General features: G+C 41.1%; 1 non-coding gene across 1 annotated transcript; it reads left to right on the top strand.

The window, feature by feature from the left end:
- Positions 1 to 11,508: 11,508 nt before the first annotated feature.
- Positions 11,509 to 11,581, top strand: trnak-cuu (transfer RNA lysine (anticodon CUU)). Its single transcript has one exon. It is a non-coding gene; the product is annotated as a tRNA-Lys (tRNA).
- The last annotated feature ends 4,272 nt before the right edge of the window (positions 11,582 to 15,853 follow it).

The following is a 15,853-nucleotide window of genomic DNA, read 5'->3' as shown; positions in this document are numbered from 1 at the left end:
CTCGCATTCCTCTCCTGGTGAAATCATATTTTCTAGCCGCCGCTCATTTGTTTGGTCACAGCGGCGCCTGCATGATAGATGTTTTTCTGGCTGTGAAACACCTCCCATACCCCTCACTGCACACTGCCGCCCCCCCAAACACCCTCAGACAGTTTGGAGTATAAGTTTTGGAGGTATGTGGAGCTGTAGGTCGGACCGTCAGTCAAGTGGCGGTGCCAGAACCTCTGCAGTGTGTGCGAAGCGCATACAGATGTTGGCAGTGAGCTCGCTGAGCTGCTAATGCTGCACGTGGCTGGCAGCCAGACATTATACTCAGAATAGTAACGTGCTGAAAAATGTCTACCCAGCATGCCTAGCTCCAGGTATCGCTCTTTGCCAGTAACAACATACAGTAAAGGGATGGAATGGCAGGGAAGGTATGTCTGAGTGTGCATATGTGTTTCCAGTGGACGTTGCTTATTTTAAAGAGCAGAATAAAACAGAATGGAAAACATATTATCATCAGATTAAAAGTATCATTGCATTTCTGAATGTGATACGAAATTGAGACCCATTCCATTTTCAAGCTTTACTTTCTGTAGGCAGCGCTCTTTTCTTCGTCGGTTGAGCAATCACTGCTGACGTTAAAGCTGCCCTGATCAGTGTTTTCATGTCAACAACGCATGACATTATTATGTATAATATGAAAGGGGTTGCTTATAGTTACAAATCTACAACAGAAAAAAAACAAAAAAAAAACTTTATGGAGCGTTTTAGCACCTCTCAGCTCATTGTTTTGGTTCCACAGCTCACAGATCTCGTCAACCTCATTTCACAGCCGCAGCATGCAAACAACAGACAAAACAATGTTAGCAACTAGCAGCTGAAAAAAGCTAGATATTTCTCAAAGACATTGGACTTACATTGGTTGGGTGACCGGAAATGTGGCTTCAAAAAGAATGCTAATGTTGCTCCATCTCTGCTGTCTGCATGTGTAAATAAGCAACTTATCAATTTTATAAGATGATGGTATGTCAGTGTCTGTATTGTTTCGCTGCACCCAAGTGACCAAATATGTCAGTGAACGCAGGAAACAACTCCGTTTTTTCTTCAGTTTACTCCAGACTAATCGCATGCATGCCCTCTACAGCCACATCAGCTTCACAGAGGAGGTCCAGAGAAAATCTTCTTACGGAATCTGGTCAGAGACCATTGGGAGTTCTGGCTGTTTTTTTTGGTTGGTTACAAAACTTCTGTTGCATGATTTTATTATTGTAACTGCTTTCTGACTGTTGAATCTGAATTTCTACATGAATTTAATGAGTTGGAGGTCTGACCATTAATTCAATCATCAATAATGTGCAGGAGGACAAATAAGCCACTGGACACTGATGAGCTTTCATAAACTGGCTGTATATCAGTGTTACACAACAGCAGTCAGTCATTTATTTGAATGAAAACATTTCATGTTATGTCTGACAAGGAGAGGATCATTGGGCCGTGCTGCATTAAGCCTCATACCAGGTGTCGGGCCATATAATGTTCTCACCACCCAACACAGGAGCATTTTAACGTCAGAACAGTGTATGTGTTGTCAAGGCTAAGCCTGTGTGAGGTTGAAGCTGACGGGTGGCTGAGAGGCTCCAAAGTGGCCCGTGTTAAAGTCTGCGTTGTGTGGCCGCCACCAATTACAACTCTCAGAGCCTGCAAAACAAAATGTCTGCTGTGTGAACTGGTCAGCGGGGATAAATGAGGCAGTGTGTGGAGCTCGGCTAGGATGCCTGCCTCTTATAATTAATGGGACGTCTCACTTTGGCATGGAGTGAGGTGGCCCAGACTGATGGCCATATGATTTGTCAACATGCGTCCTTTCACCCCATAATTTCATCCCCCCTCAAAAACACACACAGACACGCACACACACTGTCTAAAAACCAAGGAGAGGACACTTTTCTTCTCAACACCTTTGGCTTGGAGCAGGTTCATAGTCCTGTCTTGCTTTTCACATAAAGGGAAATTTCACTCTCGATATGGAGATCAGGCGACATCAACATCAGTTATCTAAATGCACCAAGCGCAGCAGACACAGCATATTAACATTCACCTCGGGTTCAAGGTTAGAGCATATAGGACTTTTGCCCAAGGAATGATTGTAATTATCTTTCACCCTGAGGTGAAACTGCAGCGCCTTTGCAACCCAGTTTTCTTGTATTTGTTAGTTCTTACATTGGCATGCTTTTTATCCAGCAATACCCTGCTGCACGCAGACACACTGACCATACAGACAAGTCAGTTCAATATCTAATTTAACTTCCCAATCAACCTTTTGCACTTTACCCCACTGATGTTTATTTCACAATGTACTCTGAGGCTCGACTTAATTAGTGTGTACGCGTGTTTCAAATGTTGATACACATGAATACGTACTAAACAGGCCAGGCAACGTGCAGTCAGCTACAAAAAAAAGTGTTTTGTTTAATTTCACTGGAGATTTGATTGTGTTTTATTGTTTATTATATATATATATATATATATATATATAGATAGATAGATAGATAGATAGATAGATAGATAGATAGATAGATAGATAGATAGATAGATAGATAGATAGATAACAGATAGGTTATATCTGTTCCGAATGGTCACATTTCAAAGTGAGGCAAAAGGAAATTGTAGGCATGCAGGGACATGATGAATTGTATAAGAAAACCAGGGTGTGGATATCTACAATGCTGTTTCCTCCCCCTTCCCCTGAATTCTTACTGTACATGGCTCAAATAAGTCTTCAATGATTCTTTGCCTTGCTGAAGGACACTTCAGCAGATCCTCTCTCTTTGCAAAAGGCAAAGCTCCAAGTAAAAGTCATTGTTCACACAGTGAGTTGCTCTTCTGTGTCCTGGCTCCAATTGGTCCAAATGAATGTAGAATTAATTGTATTATTTTAATCACCTCAAAGCACTACATAGACAGGTGCACTTTACGGTATTGTGTCAGCTGACCTTGGTGAGACCTCTGTGGTCAATCAACCTTTTTGTCAGGTAGTCCCAAAATCTAGGCTGAAAAGCTTAGTAGCTGCTAAAACTTTCCTGTTTCATGAGAACTTTGCCTTGCAATGTCTTTTTATTGTTTAAGGCTAACCCTAACCCTGTTTACTTTTACTTTTTTGGGGGTTTTTTTTGCATTTATTTGACAGGACGGTCAAAAACAGACAGGAAAGTAGGGAGAGAGATGCGTCCATAGAATCTCAGTAGAATGTTCTTTGTTAGACATTGTTCTATTTTTACCTTCTGCTGCATTAGTGTCACGATTATCAGACTCTTGCAGTACTGGGAGAGTCTGCTGTTGATGGTGTGTGTGCGTTTCTCTTGACTCTGGCTGTGTTCTGCCAAACAAGGCAGTAGTCACACCAGACCTCCTTCCTGCTGAGAACCTCCAACCCCAGGACCCCCCACCTTCACATACTCACCTCACTTACCCCTCCCACCACGAAGAATCAGCGGTGGGTCCAGAGCAGTGATAAAGAAAGCCCAGCTGTTCAAACAGTTGGAAGGAACACGGCGGGGGTGGATGGAAGGATGCATCAGCATATTTACTTCTTATAAATCAAACTCCATGCACATCAACAGACCACCAAATAACCAGAGCAAAAGCCATATGTCAAATATGACTGTCGAAATGAAAAGACTCTAAAACTCTGCAGTGACGCTTGACTGATGGAATTCTATTAGTGTTGGCAGCTCCTTAGCCTTTATCTAGTCCTCAAAACACATTCACCAGTCTACCAGATTCCAGTAACATATTCCAGCAACACATTTCAATAGATAAAAGTGCCTCTTACATTATCATTTGAACATTGGCTAGCTAGCTTTTTTTTGGGTTGCAACAAGGTTATGAACCTAAAAAGAACGTAGATTGTATAAATATTGATCTGATCTTTGCTTACATAAGTTAAGTTAAAAAAAGAGGTTTTGCACAAGGAAGAAGCTGCGGCTATTCTGCTGAGCTAAGATGACAAGGATACAACAACTAAACTAAACTGAGTTGAATGTATCAGTACACCTGAAAGGTAAATGTCAATCAAACCCATCATGAATAAACACAAAGTTAGATAAACTGTGTTTTTAAGCCTGTTGTGAGTAGCTGCAATCGGAAAGAGCCCTTCATCATCAAGATATTCAATATCTTTTCAATGTCAGTCTAATATAAACTAAGTGTCACATACTAAGGGTTGTACATCTGCACCAACAGCCTGAAGGCAAACCACTTCAATCAATCCTGTTAGTAAAAGTCAACAAAACATCTAAAATGTCTGATCATCATCATTTGCTGGCTGGAGTTGAAAAGGGAACCGCTTCAGTACAATGGCGCTGAGAGGACTATGGTGTTTGTGCATGTGTGGGTGTTGTTAAATTTGCATTTCAAAGAACACTTGTTAGATGAAACTGCATGGCTGTCAGGTCAGTGATAGGTTAAAAGGGTCATTGCTGAAAACAATGTACTGTTAATAGGTGACTCATTTTTGAATAGAGCAGGGGAAGTGAACATATCTGATGGGAGATAACTGGGAGAAAGCCTGCGGGGAAAAAACGTGTTTTCATTTAGAGCGTGACAGTTTGGACTGAACACTGAGCGTCACCAGACTGCTTATTATTTTAACTCAGGGAGGTAATGGTACTATTACTTACTTTACTTTAAAAACACCACACAAACAGCAGTTGGTTGAGATTATCAGTTGTGATTGGGTAACACCCCTCCAATTGTCAGGCCAAATCACTTGTGGTGTTTGCTCTACATTGTGGAAAGTGTGAGGGGGACATAGCACCTCAGGGACTCTGATTCAGCCCCCCACCCAACTTTTATCCTCCACTAACCTCCCACTGTTTGTCTCTTGAGTGTGCGCCCTCCTATTCTCACCTCCCCTGTTTCTCCATCCTGACCTATTGTTTGGTGACCGACGATGCACGGTATTTCGGCCCAGCTTGAGCTTTTTGTTTCCGGAGTGGAGAGGAGATGACCTGTGGTCAACCACCCAAAAAGAAGAAGGTAAAAAAGTTTTTGGGGATCGAAGGGGAAATAACTTACCTGCTTAGCTTTTACCCGGACTAGTGGTTCCAGTAGACCCATTGTCTGCCATACCACAGCCGCATGAGATGAGCTCAAGTGCCACTTCATTGACACCAGTCAGTTATGTTCACAGGTAAAGTAATGTTCAACATTTTGGGAAATGTGCGGCCAATCAGCTGATCAAACTGGTCAAACAGCTCAACAGTCAGCTTGGAATGTCATGGACTAAAATATGATAATCCCTCTGTTGTGTTCTGGCTTTCTTTATTTCGTGTACCCTGTTGGTTTGGCTGCACTACCCTGCGAAGATTTGTCACAACACCTTAAGGACTGATATGACCCCTGTACAGTAAATATGAAGCTACAGCCAATTACATAGCTTAGCATAGCATTAAGACTGGAAACTGGTTGAAACAGCTAGCTTAGCTTTTTCTGAAAGACTGGTTAGATGATTTTGTCAGCTAAGAATGAACTATGACACCCAACTTTTACTGAAACACTGATATATTATCAACTTATTTAGTGAACGTTTCACACATCCAGGTGATACGGCACAATGTGAGCATCATTTAGGGTCATATTTCTGTTCAGTCCAGTCTCTCCTTAAGTGGGCGCTCAGACAGGGACAGGAAAACCGGAAACCGGTGGTGGGGGAGTGCGGTGGTGGTGGGGTGAGGGGAGCTGAGGTAGGTTGCCTTGGACGTGTCTATACCTGCTGAATGTGACCGCTGTGAAACAATGAGGAAATAACTTTTTATTTCTCTGATTTACAGCTTTATCAAGGCTGGCGCTCGCTCTCTCTTATTGTTACTCTATGTCTCTCTACCAAAGCGCTCTCTCTCTCTCTTCTGAGTGACTGATTGGCTTGCGGAGCGTGACGTGGGGCTCCATTTTCCCAAAAGTTGGATCTGGCTCACTTCTCTTCCGCCGGCATCCGGTTTGCCTGTCCCTGTCTGAACGCCCACTTACACTGTCTAACCTTCTGCTCCCTGGCAGAAATATCTGCATTGCTGCCAAACTATGTTTTCAAAGTACTTGCTAACTTTGCCTGCATGCTGTACGATGCAGGACAGGTAGAATTGGCTTTTGAGAGTTTATTGCTAAAAAAAGCAAAAACCTTCCTGCTGCTCCTGGAAGCATCACTGAGGAAAACCATGAGACTGAAACATAACAGAAAACTTACAGGCTGTACAATGAACAGCAACAATTCACTAAAATACGCTGAAACCGACTGTAGAGCTGAAGGCAACAGAGTTGGTGATCATTCTATGTGGGTTTATCACTTTTTTTAAGCAGTCATTTAAAGTGATTTAAAGTTAATACCAAACTGGGCAAACTCCATCTTTTGAAGATGATTGATGATATGATTAAAAGCTCAAACTATTAAAAAAAAGTGGGCTCAATAATGGGCTTAATGACTTGTTAAAACAGAGATTTTTGGCAGTGTACGGATGTAAAAAGAAGCATGAGACAGGTGGAGGGTTCCTATGGATACAGCTGTTAAATGTCTCCTTACTCCTTCACCCCCATTCCAGAGGGAGGTGTTGAGGTGAGAATGCAGCCCTCCCCAGCTGTAGTCCCTCTGACCCAAACAGTCAGAGTCTTCGCTGCCTTTGTGGAAACAAGCTGACAGGAAAGGTAAACATCAAGGTGTGGAAAGAGGCTCTTCCTTCGGTGGTCTCATCAGTCACACAGCCCTGCGTGGTTTAAATACAGCTTTAAATCAGGAACACGGCCTGTAAACTTAAACATAAGCCAGCGCGGACGAAAAATTACGATGTGTGAAGTGACTTGATGACATGAGAGCACAGTGCTGCTCTTCTCCGAGTGTGCAAAAGAGATTTCTGGTGCATAGTGACCTCTAGAGGCTTAGGCAGTAGAGAGGAATGGGCTTCATTGAACCAGTCTGAGTGCATGTTAAAGCCAAGTCTAGTCCCCGTCTGTACTGACTCAGAGCTTCAAATCCCCTCTATGACTTCTTTATCTACATCAGCTCCTTTGTTTGACCTGCATTCATGTCATCATGGAAAGAAGGAGAGTCACTGAGAATTAGTACTTTCATTGCAAGTCTAGTTCTTATTCAGGTTTATCAATGAGAGGACGTAAACAGTACACAGTGGTTTAGTAGTCTTGTAGATTAGACTTTTATTTCTAAATACACTGTGTCAGAAAATATCTAGGTAGTCTTACATTTTGATAAACAGGAGGTAATAAATCTGAATCAGAATTGATGTTTTTCTTTTGATTTTCATTGCTTTTTTAAAAACATTTTTTGCAATATTATAACATATATTGTTCAAATTGTGAGGACAACTAAGAATGGATGAGTGAAGCCTTGGAGGATCTTCAGATGTGCTTGGACTCTACTGATCAGGATGTTTTTTTAGGACCATTACCAACAGTCTGGAGTTTCAACTGGATCATATTTTATGGAGAAAATCTTTTCTGGTTTTCCCTCTGATGCCCTCTGACTGCTCTGCATCAACTCTCTTTCAACTCTTTACACTTTCCTGATAGATAAATAATACTACTGCGAACTGTAGCTGCTGTTAGCTAATGTTAGCTCAGTTTATTAGCCAGGTTGCCAAGACTGAGCTCAGAACACCGGGGGAGTGCTAGTATGTTTATGCTTCAAGAAGGAAGAGGTTTCCAGGCCTGGAGCAGGGGGAATGCTGATGGAGAGCAACGCTGGTGTTGTGCCGGAACCAGAAATGTATTAGGGGGCATTGTAACCAGACTCAGCAACCTCTATGGACATAATGTCAATATGAAACAAAATATAACAGATAATAAATAAATACAAAAATATCATAAAATCCAATATCATGTCATATTTGTTGTTTTTTTGCACTACAATCATGTGTAACATTGAATGCTTTGTCTGCTCAATCGTGGTCAGTGTATAGTGTATTGAAGAAAACCTAATTACAGAATAAAAGTTCAATTTAGGTGTCTGGTTCCCCTAAACTCTATGACATGTCGAGCACACCTTAAACTGACCTTTCAACCGTTACTCTTTTACTGAACCTGAGCCATTACTCCACTGTGGGTGGATTCAAGGGCAACCTTGGCTCATTTGTGACCTTTTGGATTCATTTACAACATCGCCCCCTGCTGGTAGGATATATTATGTCTACTTGTGGTAACTCATCATGTGTTGTCCTTGTCTAATTTATGTTAGCACCCTTTTTTTGCTATACAAAACATTTCAAAGGTCAAATTTAAAATCCAAAGGGCAACTCTCAAACATGATATTCATTGGTGGACTTACATTTTATATGAGAGCTATTTCAGCAATGTGCATACATGTGAATCCGCTGAGACTTGCCCCCACCCTGCCTCGAAGCACAAAAGGTTTTCTCATTTCACCACCGCACAAGCTTGTAAGTGAAGAGACGTGTGTGACATCTGTCCCTTCATTTGAGCGGACAGTATCTTCTCTGTGCAATCTCCCTGAATATATCATTTCTTCTGACGCTCATTAAGAACATTATTCTCATTCATTCAAACACTTTATTTTTGTAATACTGTATGTTTGTGTAAACTTAAAATGGCTCAAAGTGAAATAACAATATAAAACTGTGAGTATATGTTGATGTACAACTGTTTAGGTTGAATGATTCTTCATTTGGGTTTGAGAACCAAGTCTTAGGTCCCACGACACTTGATCAAATATATTACTGTTACACACTGGTTAACATGATGAGTATGTAGTGTAGCTAGTGCTAACTCATTACTACTATACATCTAAACCTTTTATGACTATGAACATTTGTCAGAGCTCTGAATGATATACAGCTCACTGCTGCACTAGTGGAACCTAACTTTAAGGAAATGACGTGGTTACTGGCTCCACGGTATAACTTTACCCAACTCTTACACTACTAATTCAGTCAGAGATACTCGTGTCAAGGACTGACAAGTCATGGCAAATGGTTGTGAAGTTAGACTTGGTGGGGCTGTTTGAAGAACCCACAAAGAAGATTCTGCTGAGGAAGCTAACCAGCCTGAGCTAACGATATGCTTGATTTAAGGAAACTTAAGAACTAGAAAACCCATTGTATCTTGCCTGTATGTGTAATTGCAACATTGTTTAAAATCACGTTGATGCTAAATTGACTTCAATCAGGTGAAGGGTTAGGATAACTTCGGTTAACTAATGTTAGCTAATGGCTGCCAAAACTGTGAATTTTTATGACTATGGGGAGTGTTTGGAACACTCCCCATAGTCATAAAAACAGAAATACACGGCTGAAAGACAGATTCTGAGCTGGCCTTCTTGCTGTTAGAGGAGTGACTAATATTAGCTGGGTGCTATGTCTTGGGTTTTTACACTTGCTTACACTTGGTTTCTGACCATGAGTAATGTAATCATAACAAATAGACATGTACAGCAGTTCATATTTATGACAGTTGTATTACACTCTACACATTTCTATGCAATGTTGGTTTAAATTCTCAATCAGACAGCTTGCAACTCAGAAGGGATGATACATTGTTGTAAATTGCAGAAACAAACAGCAACCGACAAGTTGCTAATGTATTGTTTGGAGTAGAAACACAACACACGGACTATCAAAATGAAGAAGAAGAAGAAGAAGAAGAAGAAGAAGAAGAAGAAGAAGAACTTCATTAGTCCCCTTTGGGAATTTTTTTTTTCTCGATACATCAAACGTGACATTATCAAATCATTCAGCGATAAAGCATGCAACTGATCTTTGTTTAGCTGCTTTAATATTATCCACAGAACCTTCTCATGATCTCCTAAGAAGGTGGGAATTAACACAAATGTTCATGAAACAAGAGCAATGTTTGGATTCTGATATTTTCTATTTTCTCTCATGGATCATGTTCGCACCAAAATCCTCCTTCTTCCTGGCTTCCCCTGCGAGCCACACCTCTACCTCAACAGCGCAGGCCTGTCTGAGGTTTCTGTTTGAATTTTGGGAGTGCCGTGCTTCCATAATCTCAGCTCTTGTGTTTGTGTTTTTATCTACATCCTGAAAGCTTATTGTGTACACTCTCAAACAGTGAGGATCATGTGAGTTCTCACAGCACAAGGTTTTGTTGAGATGAAAGCTCCCAGAGAGCTTGTATGTATTGAAAGTAGTCATTAGACAAAGAGTCTTTAAAGCAACAGTGTATAACTTTTCTATCATAAAATAACAGATTTAAAATGATGTTGATGCTACACTGATGTATAATTGAGTGAATAGTATCTCCATCCATCTCCGTCATTCCCATTCTGTGCCCTGTATGTCTATTTTCGCACTTTGTAGTTGTAAACTGTAGTTGCTGTAAGCTAATGTTAGCTCACTTTGTTAGCCGAGATCCGAGGGAGTGTTAGTGTTTGTGCCACAGCATTTTGAACAACCAGGAAGAAGAGGTGGTTTTCAGGCCAGTGGGCGAATGCTGATGGGGAGCAGATATAATGGAAATAATGGACTCAAACTGAAGAAATGGTTATATTGTCATTCTTTATTTTAAAAAAGCGGTAGATTTAAGAAAAACTCAGATTTCATGGGTGCAAAAGTATGTGAACCCCTTCAGTTAATAGGATATTGCAACTCCTAACCTTAACCAAGCGGTTTCTGTAATGAGTCAGCAGTCTCTCACATCTACTTTGTAGGATATTTTCCATTACCATTTTTCTTGTGTGTCTGTTGTTAATATTTTAGAAGGGCATCCACTTCTAGGCAGAGTTGTAGTATTTTTCAGTGCTCTCCATTTGTAGATAATCTGCCTCACGTTGGAACGATGAAGCTCAAATTGTTTTGAGATGACTTCATAGCTACCCCAGACAAATGTGCTGTCACTACCCTCTTTCTGAGGTCCTCTGAGATCTCGCTTCCTCTTTGCATGATTTACCTGTACGGGTTCACCTAAGACTAAAGTGACCTGGTTGTATCTCTGTTTCAATCAGTGATGCACAATTTCATCCCTAAACATCTCTGATGTTATTGGTCCATTTCAGTGGTTCATTTAGACACCAATTTGTCCCACCTGATTCCACTAAACTGCTTGTTTTAACCAATGCAGCTCAGGGTGCACTAACTTTTCCACCTACATAAGTTGACCAAAAACTCTTTTTAAATTAGTCTTGACTACACAAACGATTTAAAGTATATTGAATTGAAAAACCTGCACCCGTTATTTCATATAGGAAATAATGATTTTGATTCAATCAGGAAATCAGGGTGAAACAATAGAACTCCAAAATGCTCAAGAGGTTCACAAACTTTTGAGCAGCACTGTATCTTGTGTTATGGCACTTGCTTGCATGCACATACAATATTTCACTAAAAATAACCATTAACCTTTAAGGCATAATAACCCACTACAGTCTCCTTTATCTAAAAAAATATGGCCGGGGGTGTGAGCAGAGTTGACCCAGAAACCCAACCCCCCACTGCCTGACTGACTGTTCCCAGCCCTGAAACGTGACCCATTTTCACACTACATGTCGCCCGGCTAGCTCAGTCGGTAGAGCATGAGACTCTTAATCTCAGGGTCGTGGGTTCGAGCCCCACGTTGGGCGGTGGTGTTTTGAACTACTGTGTACACTCCACATACTTTCCCTTACATGTGCTGTACTCGCACTCTGTTAACAGCATCAACAAAATAAAGTGTGACAAATCAGACGTTTGGTCAAAGTCCAAAAGCTGTTAGACACTGAATGAGCAGTCTTTGTCAGAAAGAAATCCAATAACAAGTATTTATGTTATTGTGGTTGAGACTCCTGTGAGTCCCTAAAGACGCCGAATCATTTCTGGCCAACCTACGTGAATTAGTCTGAAGAACCACTGAATCATTCATGTTTCGATGAAATTCTCATAGACATGTAATTCTTTTTAGTGTAGAAAAGTCTCCGAAACAACATGAAGACTAGCATGGGACAGTTAAACTATGGACTGAAACAAAATGAATTTTGTGTATGAGTTTTACATGAAATAAAATCCCAAACAACATTGAATAATTCAGTGAATTAAGAAAATCCTCATGTCAGTTCTCAATCAAGTAAACACATGAACCTATGTAAAAAAAAAAAAAAAGAAGAAGAAAATTCCAGTCACAGCATGTTTGGCAAGATTTTGAATTATTATTAACCACAGTGCTCGTAATACTAAAACTCGGCACTATTTCAGCCCACTCTGCACTTTTGTATCTTCTGTGAGAATCTTGGTCTTTTTTTTTTATAGACGAATTACCAAAAAATCAAAAGATTTTTCAAAAACTTGACTTTTGATTGGATCAGGATGTTTCGTGGAACAGGTAATCCACTGTGTCAGTTGGTCCACATGCTATGATTATATTTAGGTATGTTACATCAAAACGTAATGGTGAATACTCTTGACAGGAAGTAAGACAAGAGAGCCTCAGCCCTGAGTTATATTCAGCAACTCTGCCACTGATGCAATTTAGGAATAAAAATTTAATGATGGACTTACTTACAGCCAGAATCTTCTAAACTCAGAAAACTGCAGTTTCCTCATTTAGTTTGTTTCAGTCCACGTGAAAATGATGTAAGTCGGCAAAGCAGCACACAGATGACTGAAAATGAAGTAGTAGTACGGGTAAGAGGGAGATGGATGCATTTCTAACACAAAAAAGCGAGCAGCCAAACAGAACAAGATGGTCTTTAGATTACCGATACAGGCTCACACAAACAGTAGACTACAGCACAAGACCGAAAATGACAGGAATGACTCAGTGAATGAATGTTTCGGTAATTATCTGGCACATCCTCCTGAAAATAAATTATCATTGAGATGAGTAAGTCACCAAAACCAGATTCATCATCGGAGCAGAAACCAACTGCGGTGGTGGACATACTTGCTGTGACTGTGAAAATGGCTTTTACATACATACATTATATAAATTCATGAGTATGGAAACCCTGCAGTGACATGTGTTCCTATGTAGATTTTCTTAATTCCTTGAATTGTTTAGTGTTGTAAACTTTTCCACACTGAAGAGAATTACACGTCTATGAGAAACCGATTTCATCAAAACATAAATGATCCAGTGTGATCACGGGAGGCTAGGTGGACCAAAGAGGCAAACGCTGACTTTACGAGCAAACAGGGTTTATTCAACAACTGGGGATGTAAGACAGGCTAAAGAGCAGGGAGGTCCAGATGGCACAAAGAGTCCAGGGAATTTGAGGAGGGGGAAGCTGGGATACTCGTGAGGGCAGATGACGATGGGGAGGTGGGGGTCCGGGAGAGGAGCCGGTCCTGGGGAGCAGCGTGCTGAGCAGGGGCAGGCGATCTAGGGCACAGGACTCTGGGAGGCAGAAGGAAAACTGGAAAACAAAAACAAAAACTGTGAGTCTTCAAAAATCACAGGGAGTTGAGAAAACACTAAGATCATAGAACAAAGAACCTGAGAAGTTACCGTGTGGTGAACTGTAAAGAGTAGAGAGAGTATTTCAGCAGGAGAGTGATGAACAGAAGAGCTTCAGGTGTGCCCTGCAGCAGCTGCCTCGTCTGGGATCAGCCCCTAGGAGGGAGGGAGAAACACACAAGGAGAGGAGAGCAACAACATGGGCAGCACAGACGTGGATGTAACATCCAGTGGTTCTTCAGACCAACGCCCTTGCAGTTTGGCCACAAATAGTTTGGTGTTTTTTGAGACTCACAAACTCATACAGTATATGACAATAATAATAATGCGTACTCTTGAATTTTTTTCTGACAAAGCCTGCTCATTGTCATGCATGCAGACTTGGACCAAATGTCTAACTTCCCATACTGTTGTCATTTTGCTGATGCTGTTAACAAAACATGAGTCCAACAAATCTGTGGGAAAGTTATTTGTGGAGTGGACAGAGTAGTTCAACAATCACTGCCCAAGGTGGGATTGGAACTGACTGAGCTAGCTGGGACAAGAGTAAAAACCTGTAGGTTTCCAAAGGGCTATCCTGAAGCCAAAAATAAGCAGTGTTAGCCACCGCCACCTTGGATGTAATGCTTTTTCCACCTCCTGGTTAATCTAAATATCAGCAAAATACGTGGATCATTGACGGACCTGAGGCCTTAAATGAGTTCTTAAATGTCTTCTTCATATTTGAAAGTGACTCACCATATGCAGGCTTCACTGTAGCCCTATCACATTAATCCCGCGGATAAATGACCCAGATTGCAGCTTGTGATGCCAGCAGCTTTATGCAGGCAAGGAACACTTGGGAGAAACAGTACATATGATATAGCTCTGAAGTAAAAATGGGCCTACGGAAAATCAATTTGCAACTACTTTGATCAACACAGCTGCATTCATCTCTTCTTTAACTCACTTCTCAGATTAATCACAAATTAATTCAAGTGATGTTTCAGCTTTGTTCATAGCTGAAAATTCAACTGATACTGCAGTTTCCCTCAGTGCTCACACTTAAATAGATATGTGATTCATTCAATGCTATCAGCTGAACTGAAATTTCAACTTCTAAAGGTGCAGTTTGTCAGATTTATGGGCTCTAATGATGGAATATAATATACATGACTATGTTTTCAAATTAAAATCTTAGAATGAGACTTATCTACAGACAGTCTGCCATGTTGACTGCCATGTTTCTACAGTAGCCCAGAATGAACAAACCATAGACTGTATAAAACATGAACATAGTCTCCATGACAACACCCATACGTTTTTAAAGAGCAGTTTTGAAGCTCAGAGTGTGTTGACTCTGGCTGTCACCATCTTGGCAGTCCTGCCTCCACCGCCTAATCCAAAAATGGGAAAATACATGGATCGCAGGTGGAGCTGAATGAAGCCTGGTTGGTACCCAACTGTCAGTGCCACGCAGTGGCCACGCTCTCAGTTATGCATAACTGTATTCTTTAATATAATCTGAACAGGTGAGCTGTATAAGCATTCACCCTCAGTACAGTTGTCATGAGTGTGGTCATGCTGGTGTCCACACAGCCCTGAAATGTGACCCATTTAACCAACACACACAAATACACAAGCCTGGCTAGCTCAGGCGGTAGAGCATGAGACTCTTAATCTCAGGGTCGTGGATTCCAGCCCCATGTTGGGTGCACGTATTCTGAACTACTCTGTCAACACCACAAATCACTTTCCTTTGAAAGTGTTTGTCTCGCATTCTGTTGACAGCATCAGCAAGTATAAAGTAAGGACAACTGGAGTTTATTTGACTTGTATGACAAAGAGCAGCCTTTGACAGAACAATTCCAACAATAAGCATTTGTGTTGCTGTGGTGAGACGAGTTTTGAGTCTCTAAATAATTCATCAAAACGCCAAATATTTTCTGGCCGAGTGCATTGGTCTGAAGAACGGCTGAATCATTAGTTTGGTTGAAATTGGAGTCATTTTTTTCAAATTGTCTCCACTTGCTGAGGAGACTGAGGTCCTTGTGTGTAAGACTTTAAAACTTTCTATGACACTGTGGTGGCATTTTCATTTTTCTATGCAGTCTGTAGCTGAAGGAGGGGGAAGGCCTTAAACTGCTCCTTCAGCTACAGCCTGCTACTCCCACCATAAGAAGGAGATCTACCACAGGTCCTTCATTCAGACAGCTGTCACACTCTTTAACACCAGCAGGACTTCATGACTTTTTCTACATATTTATTATTTATGAGTCATTATTTATCCACCTTGTATATATATGTACCTTGTATACAAGCTGCTGTGACGAGTGAATTTCCCCCGGTGTGGGATTAAGTCTATTTTATCTTATCTTACTCATAAACCAGGAAAAAGTCTGAGCAGGTTAACAAAGTCTGGAGGGCAAAATGCTGCACTTATGAAACGCTCCTGGTGGGAAATGAAGCCACATAGAGAACGGAC

This window comes from Larimichthys crocea, chromosome XII, assembly GCF_000972845.2.
Source record: "Larimichthys crocea isolate SSNF chromosome XII, L_crocea_2.0, whole genome shotgun sequence".
NCBI classification, from domain to species: Eukaryota; Metazoa; Chordata; class Actinopteri; family Sciaenidae; genus Larimichthys; species Larimichthys crocea.
This window is presented reverse-complemented; position numbering and strand designations above follow the sequence as displayed.